Source organism: Pongo pygmaeus, chromosome 8 (genome assembly GCF_028885625.2).
Source record: "Pongo pygmaeus isolate AG05252 chromosome 8, NHGRI_mPonPyg2-v2.0_pri, whole genome shotgun sequence".
Taxonomy (NCBI): domain Eukaryota; kingdom Metazoa; phylum Chordata; class Mammalia; order Primates; family Hominidae; genus Pongo; species Pongo pygmaeus.
Window position 1 is genome coordinate 70,133,860 of NC_072381.2, and position 14,454 is coordinate 70,148,313.

General features: G+C 41.6%; 1 protein-coding gene, 1 non-coding gene and 1 pseudogene across 5 annotated transcripts in view; 1 reads left to right on the plus strand and 2 right to left on the minus strand.

Annotated features, from left to right (window-relative positions):
• ASCC1 (activating signal cointegrator 1 complex subunit 1) overlaps positions 1–14,454 on the plus strand; it is a 130,720-nt gene that overhangs the window by 28,229 nt on the left and 88,037 nt on the right. The gene's annotated exons all lie outside the window — the stretch shown is intronic.
• Positions 1,588–10,816, minus strand: LOC129006482 (large ribosomal subunit protein eL15-like; annotated as a pseudogene).
• Positions 13,024–13,144, minus strand: LOC129007002 (small nucleolar RNA SNORA36 family). Its single transcript, XR_008492184.1, has one exon. It is a non-coding gene; the product is annotated as a small nucleolar RNA SNORA36 family (small nucleolar RNA).

Here is a 14,454-nt window from a genome sequence, read left to right on the forward strand (position 1 = left end):
TCCTGACCTCGTGATCCACCTGCCTCGGCCTCCCAAAGTGCTGGGATTACAGGCGTGAGCCACTGCGCCTGGCCAGATTGTTTTCTTATCATTGAGTTTTTAGGGTTCTTTATATATATTGTTGATACAAGTCCTTTTGAGGATATGTGATTTGCAGATATTTTCTCCTAATCTGTAGCTTGTGTTTTCATTCTCTTATTCGTGTCTTTTGTAGAGCAAAAGTTTTAAATTTTGATAAAGTCTAGTTTATTGATTTTTTTTTTTATGGGTTGTACTCTTGATGTTATGTCTAAAAAATCTTTTCCTGGCCGGCGTGGTGGTTCACGCCTGTGATCCTAGCACTTTGGGAGGCCGAGGTGGGTGGATCACTTGAGGTCAGGAGTTCGAGACCAGCCTGGCCAGTGTGGTGAAACCCCGTCTCTACTAAAAATACAAAAAATTAGCTGGGCATGGTGGCAGGCACCTGTCATCCCAGCTACTAGGAAAGCTGAGGCAGGAGTATTGCTTGAACCTGGGAGGCGGAGGTTGCAGTGAGCCGAGATCATGCCATTGAACTCTAGCCTGGGCAACCAGTGAAATTCCATCTCAAAAAAAAAGAAAATTTTTTTTCCTAACCCTCAAATATGATGGTTTTCTTTTAGAATGTTTATAGTTTTGGTTTTTTTATATTTAGATCTATGATTCAATTAATTTTTTTGTATGAGATGCAATATTTAGGTCAAGGTTCATTTTTTTTTACATATGTATGTCCATGCTATACTTTTTTTTTCTTTTAAAGAATTTATTTTAAACCTATTATACCACATAGTATGTTTTATACACTGACATACAACTCCCTAATAAGATAAAGCAAAGACAAAAATGTTTATCTTATTAGAAACAAGATACACCAGCCAGGCGCGGTGGCTCGCGCCTGTAATCCCAGCACTTTGGGAGGCCGAAGTGGATGGATCACGAGGTCAGGGGTTTGAGACCAGCCTGACCAACATGGTGAAACCTCATCTCTACTAAAAATACAAAAAAAAAAAATTAGCTGGACATGGTGGCGGGCGCCTGTAATCCCAGCTACTCGGGAGGCTGAGGCAGGAGATTTGCTTGAACCTGGGAAGCGGAGGTAGCAGTGAGCCGAGATCGAGCCACTGCACTCCAGCCTGGGCGACAGAGTGAGACTGTCTCAAAAAAAAAGAAACAAGATACACCACCACTTACTGTCTTCAAACATTATTGCACTTTAACTTCCTTTTTTTTTTTTTTTTTTTGAGACGGCGTCTTGCTCTGTCGCCCAGGCTGGAGTGCAGTGGCGCGATCTCGGCTCACTGCAACCTCCGCCTCCCGGGTTCAAGCGATTCTCCTCCGTCAGCCTCCCGAGTAGCTGGGACTACAGGCGCCTGCCACCATGCCCAGCGAATTTTTATATTTTTAATAGAGATGGGGTTTCACCATGTTGGCCAGGATGGTCTCGATCTCTTGACCTCGTGATCCGTCCGTCTCGGCCTCCCAAAGTGCTGGGATTACAGGCGAGAGCCACCGTGCCCGGCCTTCACTTTAACTTTCTTAATTTGACAAAGCATTCATTAAATAATTTGCAGACTAGCTTTAACAGACAAATAACACCTGTAAGCAGACATGACTGTCTTAAATTGTTTATTAGGTATGAATTTTACAAACTTTACTTATATTAGCGGTAATGGTGGAGCTGGAGAGTATTGCGTCTTCTCCAAGCTGCCCTGTGAGAACCACCAATAGTGTGGTGGAACTTATGGCCCTTTCCAAGGCCACGGCTCTTTTGGCCTGCAGATGTCAGCCCACGCATCTCCCTGTGCTTGTGGACTGGTATGGTGATCCACTGGGCGTCAGGATTTCTTCTGATAGCTTTATGGAGTGGATCAATGAGGATAACCTCAAAAAATTGGTATGTGGAATCTTCACCAATCCAATATTTAAGTCGTAGATCTAAATATAAATTCAGGACTCTCAGAACTCCACAGTGGCATCCAGCACACTCCTCTGCAACAGACTGAAGGCTTCAGGCAAACTTCAGCTGGTTAACACCATGATGGACAGGCTTGCCGTAAGTTGCACCCTTGGGAACTGGGTGTTTTCGGCCACCACAGCGAACACGAATCCTATATATAATGTAACCTTGCTTGGTCTTGCAGCCCAGTTGGCGCACTTTATCAGGCTGGGTGGGGTGGGGAGCCCTGTAGAGGGCAGAGAGCTGGGGGTACCGCCAGCAGTGGACCGTCAGAAGAAAGCACATGACATCAGACTGTTTCTTTCTCCATAGCTGCTGGATATACTTGTATGCACTTATCTTGGCTTACCTGATGGCTGCCGCCAGACAGAAAGGCTGTGCTTTCTTAATCTTGTAGTAAAGACAGAAATAAAAGCATTTGGAATAAAATAGAACAATGGTTAATATCTTTGGTTCTTTTGTTATTTTTTTTGAGATGGAGTTTCGCTCTTGTTGCCCAGGCAGGAATGCAGTGGTGCGATCTTGGCTCACTGCAACCTCCGCCTCCTGGATTCAAGCGATTCTCCTACCTCAACCTCTCAAGTAGCTGGGATTACAGGCATGCACCACCATGCCCAGCTAATTTTATAGTTTTGGTAGAGATGGGGTTTCTCCATATTGGTCAGGCTGGTCTCAAACTCCCAACCTCAGGTGATCCACCTGTCTCCGCCTCCCAAAGTGCTAGGATTACAGGTGTGAGCCACCCCACCCGAACAGTATCTTTGGTTCTTCAGACAGATGGACTTAGTTCTGATTCTGAGTTCTTCAGTCTGTGTGGACTTGGACAAATGAACTTCTCCAAATATTTTTTTATTTTTATTTTTTTTGAGATGGAGTCTTGCTCTGTTGCCCAGGCTGGAGTGCAGTGGCTCGATCTCTGCTTACTGCAAGCTCCGCCTCCTGGGTTTGCGCCATTCTCCTGCCTCAGCCTCCTGAGTAGCTGGGACCACAGGTGCCCGCCACCACGCCCGGCTAATTTTTTGTATTTTCGGTAGAGACGGGGTTTCACCATGTTAGCCAGGACGGTCTCGATCTCCTGACCTCGTGATCTGCATGCCTCAGCCTCCCAAAGGGCTGGGATTACAGATGTGAGCCACTGCGCCCGGCCTAACTTCTCCAAATCTTTATAGCCTACTTGGGAGGGTTGTAGGAAGGATTAAATGAGATGACACACTGGACAAGGTAGCTTAGGCCTTCTAATCTCAGCATTTTGGGAGGCTGAGGCTGGAGGATTGCTTGAGCCCAGGAGTTCAAGACTGCCCTGGGCAATTTAGGGAGACCCTGTCTCTACAGCAGATAAAAAAATTAGCTCGGAGTTGTGGCACATATCTGTAGTTTTAACTATTCAGGAGGCTGAGGTGGGAGGATGCTTGAGCCCAGGAGGTCAAGTCTGTAGTGAGCCATGATTATGCACTACCAGCCTGGGTGACAGAGTGAGACCCTGTCTCAAAATAAATATATGAGATGACATAAAGAACTCAGCATGGTACTTGATACATAATAAGCATTTAATAAATGGTAGCTGCTACTCCTGCTATACTTTACTGCCAGTTAAAGTTGTTAGTATTATTTGGAGTGTGAAGAGTAGGTAAAGGGAAGCTTTGAAAGTTGTGGCAAAGTGAAAATGTTTTGGGTGAAAACTTTTACAAGATCCTTTCTTCTTTCTTTCCTTCCTTCCCTTCGCTTTCCCTTTCTTCTTTTCCTTTTCCTTTCCTTTTTTCGATCAGGTCCATATTGCTAAAGGTAGTCTTAGGTGTTAGAATACAGTGACAGATGGATATGCAGTGTTAGAAGTATTAGAAACCAGGTCGGGCGTGGTGGCTCACTCCTGTAATCCCAGCACTTTGGGAGGCCAAGGCGGGTGGATCACTTGAGGTCAGGAGTTCGAGACCAGCCTGGCCAAAATAGTGAAACCCCCGTCTCTACTAAAAATACAAAAATTAGCTGGGCGTGGTGGTGTGCACCTGTAATCCCAACTACTTGGGAGGCTGAGGCAGGAGAATCGCTTGAACCCAGAAGGTAGAGGCTGCAGTGAGCCGAGATCATGCCACTGTACTCTAGCCTGACAGAGTGAGACTGTCAAAAAAAAAAAAAAAAAAAAAAGAAGTGTTAGAAACCAAGTACTTTTGTGGTGTAGGGGGTGAGAATTAGTAAAATTGCTTATTTATGAAGAGGGCTATGAAGGTGAATAGATTCAGATTGGGCACATACAAGAGATGGCCTGAGCTTAGTGTAGAACTGTAAAACCAATTTTTTTTTTTCTTTTTTTTGAGACAGACTCTCACTCTTGCCCAGGCTGAAGTGCAGTGGTTTGATCTCGGCTCACTGCAAGCTCTGCCTCCTGGGTTCAAGTGATTCTCCTGCCTTAGCCTCTCGAGTAGCTGGGACTACAGATGCCCACCACCTCTAACTGTAAAAAGTCAGTTTTAATGAGTTTAATCAGCCACACCTGGTTGATTTTTGTATTTGTAAAACCAGTTTTTTTTTTTTTTTTTTTTTTTTTGAGAAGGAGTCTCGCTCTGTCACCCGGGCTGGAGTACAGTGGTGTGATCTCGGCTCACTGCAAGCTCTGCCTCCCGGGTTCACGCCATTCTCCTGCCTCAGCCTCCCAAGTAGCTGGGACTACAGGCGCCTGCCACCACGCCCGGCTAATTTTTTATATTTTTAGTAGAGACGGGGTTTCACCGTGTTAGCCATGATGGTCTCGATCTCCTGACCTTGTGATCCACCTGCCTCGGCCTCCCAAAGTGCTGGGATTACAGGCGTGAGCCACTGCACCTGGCCTTGTTAAACCAGTTTTTAAGTGACTAACTTTGCATTTATGTGTTTAAATAAGGCCATATCTGTGAGGAAAATACATATATGTGGATGTTAATATCACTGAACCATCAGAAAATCATTTTTCTCCTTAACATTTCATAACAAGATGACTTCGTTCTTAGTGGGAATGGAGGGTGGGGTAGGAGATCAGGAACGCTGAGGTTTCAGTATAGCCCAGTACTGTTTTGGGGAGTGGGGGCTGGTAAGTTCTGAAATTGTTTTACCTGGTAAATGCAAACTAGTTGAAGCTCAGTCATTGTATATATTCTTTGGAAAGATACAAATACCAGGTATAAGACAAGCAGATGTGTAATAAGTTAGTCTTTTTTTTTTTTTTCTGGGCATGTGCATGTGCGTCCTCTTTCTTGCTTTTCTTTTTTGGCTGCTGACATGGCTGACAGGGAACAAACATTGGAATTACTGCTTTAATTTGGTCAGAATGAGCTTGTTCGCTGTGAATGTCATGCTGGCCTTAATCAGTCCAAAGGACTTCCTTCCTGCTTTCAGGGAGACTGCATATTAACATAGTCTCTTTTCTGTCTTCAAATCAGGCCCTGATAACAGCTGGAAATAAGCACAGCATTAAAGAGGAAATCAGTAAGGGACCATTATCTAGATTATATGGAAGAGATTTTTAGTAAGTTTCATTCTGATGTTAGAATGACACAAAGGTGGCTATGAAAGCCTGTAGGCACTTTCCAGTAGTACTCTGCATTTATTACCTCAATTTATGTGAGTTCTCTTCTACAAGGTTTGAAGAGCAAATACCTGTTCACTGAGATAGCAGTTGTTTTCTGAGAGACTGTGGGGTTTTCAGTTCTTTTGGCTCCTCTGAAACTCATTTGTCATCTCTGAGAGTTTCCTCATCTCTAAAATAGGGATGATCTCAACATTCCCTTGCTTAATAGCATAAGAAAAAGATAGCATCTCTTGGTACAAAATCTCTTGGCTCATAAATTTTTTGAATACACATATATATTTGTAATATATGTTTATTCTCCAGGTGCGGTGGTGGGCACCCCAGCTACTCAGGAGGCTGAGTCAGGGGGGATAGCTTGAGCCCAGGAGTTCAGCCTGGGCAATGTAGTAAGACATTGTCTCTACAAAAAAAAAAAAAAAAAAAAAAAAGTTATATTCTTTTATATTATATTACTTTTTTTATTAATATGTATGATATTTCAGGTCCATACATTAGAAGCTAACTCCCATTTTTAATTGCTGTGAAGTATTCTGTGAATGTACCTTAGTTTATTTAATCAATCCTCTATTGATGGAACATTAGAGAAAATTATTTTTATTAAATAACACTGCAGTGAACATCTGTACATGCATCTTTTTGTCTTTGACTCTTGGTTTCTTTGGGATAAATTCTAAGAGGTAGAATAACATGGGTTAAGGGAATGCAAACTTTAAATTTTTTCTTAGTTTTTTCCATTCTGTTTTAAAAGTCAGTTTTAATGAGTTATACTTTATATATAACATTATAATGCACTTGTTTTAAGAATATGGCTTGATGAGTTTTGATAAAGGTATACACCAGTGTAACAACCATCACAAACAAGATATTGAATATTTATATCACCCTCAAATATTTCTTTCATCTGCAGTTGATCCCCACTCCCTCCCCTCTCACCTCCTACCACTGATTCCAGGCAACCACTAATCTATTTTGTGTTGCTATTAGGTTTCCCTTTTCTAGAATTTTATATGAATGGAATTATATGATACATAGTCTTTTGCGTGACTTTTTTTTGGTTCAATATTAATATTTTTGGGAGTCAGTCATGTGTGTTATAGGAGTTTGATGCTTTTCATTGTTGAGTGGTATTTCTTTGCATGAATGTACCACTTTATCCATTCAACCCTGATAGATGTTTGGATGGTTTATAGCTGGAGATTTCTTTATCTATTCAACCCTGATAGATGTTTGGATGGTTTCTGATCTTTGGCTATTATAAATTTGTGCAGAAATCTTTGTGTTCAGTATATGTTTTTATACCTCTTAGGTAAATACTTAATAGTGTAATTGTTGGATTATGTGCAGGTGTATGTTTAGTTTTATAGGAAACTGTTAGATCTTTTCCCAAGGTGGTTGTACCTCTTTTACACTGCTACAAATGATGTGTGAGAGTTTAGGTTGCTCCACATTCTTACCAACACTTAGTGGTGTCTATCTTATTTTAATTTAACCCTCTCTAGTAGGCATCTCATCATGGTAGCTCATTGTGGTTTTTACATACATTTGTCTCATGGCTGATGCTGCGAAGCATCTTTTCATGTGCTCATTGGCCATTTGTATATCTGCCTTTGTGAAGTACCTGTTCAAATATTTTGTCTATTTTTGTTGTTGTTGATGGTATTTTAGCTTTTCTCTTTATGGTGAAATATACATAACATAAAATTTACCATTTTAACCTTTTTTAAAAAAGTGCATGATACTGCTTATTTAAATTTTTTTTGTTTCTTACTATTGTGTTATAAAATTTTTTTTTTTTTGAGACAGAGTCTTGCTCTGTCACCCAGGCTGAAGTGCAGTGATCTTGGCTCACTGCAACCTCTATATCCATACTGATTTTGTATCTACTTGTTCTTTTAATTGCTGAGAGAGGAGTGTTGAAATCTCCACCTATAACTGTGGATTCATCTATTTCTCTTTTCAGTTCTACCAGTTTTTTCCACACCTTCTTGATAAGATCCTTTTATAATTATGAAATATCCCTCTCTATTCCTGATAATATTCCTTGTTCTGGTCTACTTTTTTGATGTTAATATAACCATTCTAACTTTCTTTTGATTAGTGTTTACACTGTATATCTATTTCTCTCCTTTTACTTTTAACATATTTGTATCTTTATATTCAAAACAGGTTTCTTTTTAGACAGCATATAGTTAGGTATTGTTTCTTATTTTTAAATTGCAGTCTGACATCTCTACCTTTTAACTGGAGTAGATAGAACATTTATGTTTAATGTAATTCTAGCTATGGGTGAGTTTAAATCTACCATCTTATTCTTTGTTTCTCTCTGTCTCTTCTTTATTTTTTTTTTTTAGTCTTTGTTCTTTTTTGTTTGTTTCTGTTTGTCTCTTCTTTGTACCGCTTTTTTTTTTTAGATTGAGGGTTTTATTTATTTATTTATTTTTTGAAGTGGAGTCTCACTCTGTTACCCAGGCTGGAGTGCAGTGGTGCAGTCTTGGCTCACTGCAACCTCCGCCTCCTGGGTTCAAGCGATTCTCCTGTCTCAGCCTCCTGAGTAGCTGGTACTGCAGGTACATGCCACCACACTTGGCTAATTTTTGTATTTTTAGTAGAGATGGGGTTTCACCATGTTGGCCAGGCTGGTCTCCAACTCTGGACCTCAGGCGATCTGCCTTCCTTGGCCTCCCAAAGCGCTGGGATTACAGGCGTAAGCCACTGTGCCCAGCCTAACATTTCTTATAGTTCAGATCTGCGGGAAATAATTTCTCTCAGCTTTTATTTGTTTGAAAAATTTTTTAATTCACCTTTTTTGAAAGATTTTTACTGATTATAGAATTCTAAGTAGTTTATTCTTCTAGGACTGTGAACATATAATTCTACTGTCTTCTGGCATTTATAGTTTATTTATTTTATTTTTTATTAAAAAACATTTTTTTTGAGACATGATCTCACTCAGATACTCAGGCTGAAGTGCAGTGGTGCAATCTTGGCTTACTGCAACCTCCACCTCCTGGGCTCAAGCAATCCTTCTGCCTCAGCCTCCAGAGTTGCTGGTACTATAAGTGTGTACCACCATGCCCAGCTAATTTTTGTAGAGATGGGGCTTTGCTGTGTTGCCCAGGCTGGTCTCAAACTTCTCTGGGCTCAAGTGATCCAACTGCTTCAGCCTCCCAAAGTGCTGGGATGGCAGGTGTGAACCACTATACCTGGCCAGGTATAGTTTCTAATAAGAAATTTGTTGTTGCCTGGGCTCGGTGGCTCACGCCTGTCATCCCAGTACTTTGGGAGGCTGAGGCAGGTGGATCACCTGAGGTCGGGAGTTCGAGACAAGGCTGGCCAACATGGGGAAACCCTGTCTCTACAAAAATACAAAAATTAGCCCTGCATGGTGGCGGGTGCCTGTAATCCCAGCTACTCAGGAGGCTGAGGCAGGGAGAATCGCTTGAACTTAGGTAGGTGGAGGTTGCAGTGAGCTGAGATTGCACCACTGCACTCCAGCCTGGGCAACAGAGTGAGACTCTGTCTCAAAAAAAAAAAAAAAAGAAATTTTTTGTCATTCTTATCTGGCAGGCTTTTTTTTATTGGAAATAATTTCAATGTAGAAAAATTTGTGTAAAGATAGTATAAGGAATATACCATAAGAAAGTATAAGCTTTAATGGTGTATGATCTGATACTGTCCTTTATATTTTCCCCCCTCAGTACAAGATTCAGGGTAAGGTCAAGCATTGTATTTTGTTTTTTGTCTCTCTCTCTCTCTCTTTTTTTTTTTTCTTGTAGAGACAGGGTGTTGCTCTGTTGACCAGGTTGGTCTCAAGCTCCTGGCCTCAAGTGATCCTCTGGCCTCAGCCTCCCAAAGTGTTGGAATTATAGATGTGAGCCACCATACCCAGCTTAGTTTTTATATCTCTTCAACCTCTTTTAGCAGGAACATTTTCATACCCTTTCTGAATTTTATATTATTGACTTAATTGAAGAATAATACAGTCCTCTTTAGACTTTTTTCCTTATATATATTTATCCCATATAGTATCTAGCCTTTTTTTTGTTGTTGTTAAGAGAACATTCTTTTTTTTTTTTTTTCGAGATGGAGTCTCTCTCTGTCGCCAGGCTGGAGTGCAATGGTGAGATCTCAGCTTACTGCAACCTCCACCTCCCAGATTCAAGTGATTCTCCTGCCTCAGCCTCCAAAGTAGCTGGGACTACAGGTGCATGCCACCACGTCCAGCTAATTTTTGTATTTTTAGTAGAAATGGGGTTTCACCATGTTGGCCAGGGTGGTCTCAATCTTTTGACCTTGTGATCTGCCTGCCTCAGCCTCCCAAAGTGCTGGGATTGCAGGCGTGAGCCACCGTGCCCAGCCAAGAGAGCATTCTTTTCTTTTTTTTTTAGACAGGGTCTTACGTTGTCACCCAGGCTGGAGTTCAGTGGCACTATCTTGGCTTACTGCAACTTCCACCTCCCAGGCTCAGGCGATCCTCCTGCCTCAGCCTCTTGAGTAGCTGGGACTACAGGTATGTGCCACCATTCCCGACTAATTTTTTGTATTTTTGGTAGAGATGGGATTTCACTATGTTGTCCGGGCTGGTCTCGAACTCCAGAGCTCAAGTGATCCACCCACCTTGGCCTCCCAAAGTTCTGGTATTACAGGTGTGAGCTACCAGCCCCAAAAGCATTCTTTATTTTGTGTTTTTCTTACGTATCCTCTTGTTTAGCTTTAAGTTACACTTTCTCTGTCAGAGTACTATATAGGTAATGTTATGTCTTCAGGCTGTCACATCTAGGAGCGTGTAATCTGTGCCTGCCTTACATAGGTGATGTTATACTTGAATCAAAATGCTACTCAATTTCTCCTAAGTGTAATGACTGTATTTTGTTTTTGTCTTGCAACTAATAAGCAATCTGCAGGGAGATACTTAAAGACCGTGCAAATATCCTGTTCCTCATTAACATCTGTCCCTGGGTTCTGTATCCATTGATGATTCTTGCCTGATCCAATCTTTTACCATGATGGTTGCAAAATGATCATTTTCCAACTCTAAAGCATTCTCTCTGCATTTAGTAGTTAGCTTTCTACACCCTACTGTAAGCAGGAGACCTACCTTCTCCTCTTACTTCATAATTTATCTATTTATTATTGGTATGGTTTTAAGAATTTTTCTTTTTTCAAGGACTTACAAGTTGCTATTGTGCTTAATTATTTTTGTCATTTTAAAAATTATCTCAGATTGTCCCGGGATCCTCTCAAACCTTTTCTGGGGATGTGTCTTCCTTGGGCCTGTGCATGTGCCTTTTATTTTTTTATTAAACAAAATTTTTAAAGACAGGGTCTCAGTCTGTCATCTAGGCTGGAGTGCGGTGGTACATTCATGGCTCACTGTAGCCCTGAACTCCTGGGCTCAAGTGATCCTCCCGCCTCAGCCTCCCAAGTAGCTGAGACTACAGGCATGGGCCACCACGCCTAGATCATAGCATGTGCTTTTTTTTTTTAAAGTTCCCCTGTAGAACATCACACATCAGGGCCTGTCGGGGAGTGGGGGGCTAGGGGAGGGATAGCATTAGGAGAAATACCTAATGTAGATGATGGGTTGATGGGTGCAGCAATCCACCATGATACAGGTATACCTGTGTAACAAACCTGCATGTTCTGCACATGTACCCCAGAACTTGAAGTATAATACAAAAAAAAAAAAGACCAGAAAAACAAAACAAAATAAAATATGAATAACTGTAAAAAAAAAAAAACCCAAAAAATAAAGTTCCCCTGTATATGTAGCTGCTTTTAAATGTCCTCATTTCACTGAGTCTCACCCCTGATTCTTCTTCGACCCTTAGGTGGTCTGTTGTATTCCTCTGCTAGCAATCCTTTTGCCCCAGGTACTCACGATATGCACTCTCTCACCCTGCCGTGGCACCTGCCACTGCGTTCAGTGGCGCCTGCCACTGCTTTCAGTGGCCTCCAGCCTGATATCCAGACTATACCACCATTCCCATTAGCCCTCCAACTCAGGTGAGACAGCAACCAGTCCCTCAGGCAGCCCCACACAAGCCAGAACATTGAAGCTGGTTCTATTTTTGCTCCATCCTGAGGGAAGAGCTGGAAATTGGGTAGCTTCTTCCCAGTGGTGGGACAAGGTGGGACAGATTGAGTGGGGCAAGGATGAATGAAAATGGCACAAAGTTTTCTACCACTTTGAAGTGTGACCTTTTCATAGTTAGGTGTATGTTTGGTTCCTACAACTTCTTAACTGGTTTTTAGGGTTCTTCCAAAGCTGCTTTGGTCTGTATGTTGTTATTTGATATGTCCATGGGGGAATGAGGGCCTAGAGCTTCCTAGTCTCCTTTCTTGCTGTTTCACTCCAGTTTTGTATAATTTTCAGTCATTATTTCCTCGAATGTCTTTTCTTTCCTTTTTTTCTCATCTCCTTCTGGAACCCTGATTACAAGTGTATCAGAATACTTGAGGCCGGGTGCGGTGGCTCACACCTGTAATCCCAGCACTTTGGGAGGCTGAGGCGAGTGGATCGCTTGAGGTCAGGAGTTTGAGACCAGCCTGGCCAACATGGTGAAACCCCATCTCTACTAAAAATACAAAAATTAGCTGGGTGTGGTGGCACACATTTATAATCCCAGCTGCTCGGGAGGCTGAGGCACAAGAATCGCTTGAACCCGGGAGGTGGAGGTTGCAATGAGCTGAGATGATGCCACTGCACTCCAGCCTGGGCAACAGAGTGAGACCGTCTCAAAAAAAAAAAAAAAAAAAAAATCACTTGATATTGGTGCACAAGTTACTGAGATTCTGTCCAGACTTTTTTTTTTCTGTGCTTCAGTTTTCCAAAAATAGTTAAATATTCCTTAAGTCTCATGTATGGTTCATGAAAAAAAAAAAAGAAAAAAATTAAATATTCCTTTATTGTTCAAAATTTTTGTTTTTCCAATTTTATAATGTTAAAATCTGTTTGTCTTTGTTTTTTAAATTTCAGCTTTTATTTTGTTTTTGTTTCTGAAAAGCAACCATGTATGAAAATAATTCAGTTTCTTTTTATCTTAGTTCATCAGACCTGACTTCCTAAAACTGAATGTAACTTGTCTGTTAGTCCAAGCTCAGTAAGTCTTCAGCCTCTTCAGTCCCATCTCTTCTAGGCATCTTCAACTGTTGATATATTAGACTCAAGCAGGCATTTTTGTAAGATGAGAGGCAAATAGGCTTGGTGCGGTGGCTCACGCCTGTAATCCCAGCACTTTGGGAGGCCGAGGCGGGCGGATCACAAGGTCAAGAGATTGAGACCATCCTGGCCAACGTGGTGAAACCCTGTCTCCACTAAAAATACAAAAATTAGCTGGGCATGGTGGTGCGCGCCTGTAGTCCCAGCTACTCGGGAAGCTGAGGCAGGAGAATTGCTTGAACCAGGGAGGTGGAGGTTGCAGTGAGCCAAGATCGTGCCACCGCACTCTAGCCTGGTGACAGAGTGAGACTCTGTCTCAAAAAAAAAAAAAAAAAAAAAAAAGGCAAATGAATAGAATAATGCTTTTGAACCAATCATCTCCTGCAGCCCATTTCAATGTCCCAAAAGAACAGGGACGCTACCTTGAACTGAACTCAATACTTTGGAATCAGCTTCTATTTTAGATTCAGGAGGTACATGTATAGGCTTGTTACATGGGTATATTATATAATGCTGAGGTTTGGGTATGACTGATCCCCTCACCCAGGCTGCTTCAGGTTCTATAGTTTCTATAGGTGTGTCTTCAAGTTCACTGGTTTTTTTTTTTGAAGTGTCTAATCTTTTGTTAATCCCATTTGATGGAATTATCATTTTTGATTTTTGATTTTTATATATTTTTTGAGACAGAGTCTCGTTCTGTTGCTCAGGCTGGAGTGCAATGGTGTGATCTTGGCTCACTGCAACCTCCGCCTCCTGAGTTCAGGTGATTCTTGTGCCTCAGCCACCTGAGTAGCTGGGATTGCAGGCACACACCACCACACTTGGCTAATTTTTGTATTTTTAGTAGAGACAAGGTTTCACCATATTTGTAAGACTGGTCTTGAACTCCTGGCCTCAAGTGATCTGCCTGCCTAGGCCTACTAAAGTGCTGGGATTACAGGTGTGATCCACCGTGCCTGGGTAGCTCTTTTATTTTTTTTATCTCTTGAAGTTCCATTTGGTTCTTTTTTTTTTCTTTTTTTTTTTAAGACAGAGTCTCGCTCTGTTGCCCAGGCTGGAGTGCAGTGGCACAACCTTGGCTTACTGCAACCTCTGCCCCCTGGGTTCGAGCAGTTCTTATGCCTCAGCCTCCTGGTTAGCTGGAATTATAGGCATGTGCCAACATGCCTGGCTAATTTTTGTGTATTTTTAGTAGAGATGGGGTTTCACTATGTTGGCCAGGCTGGTTTCAAACTCCTGATCTCAAGTGATCCACCTGCCTTGGCCTCCTAAATTGCTGAGATTACAGGTGTGAGCCACCGTACCCGGCCGGTTCTTTTAAAAATATTTTTCTTTTCTGTCATTAGTATTTTTATGTTTTTTTAAAAATAGTTGAGTTTCATCATTGGAACATTTGGATTGTTTCCACTTATGGGATATTATGAATAAAGCTGCTATTCATGCATTTTTTTTTCTGCTAGTGATCTATAATATTGTAAATTAGCCTGAGTGTCCCACTGTTTTTATTCACTCAATTGATAATTGAGTGATGTATAAAATAGCAAATATGTATTGAGCTTTGTATTTTGCTAGACAGTGTTCTAAATGTCTCCTATGTTCATTTTGTTTAATCTTCAGTGCCTCCCTATGAGGTAGGTATTTATATCTCATTTCACTGATGAAGGAATGGAAGCTTAGAGGGAGTAACTTGCCTAAGGTGCCACAGCTAGTGGATGTCACAGTGTTAAGTAGAGCAGTGATACGAAGTTGCGTAGGATC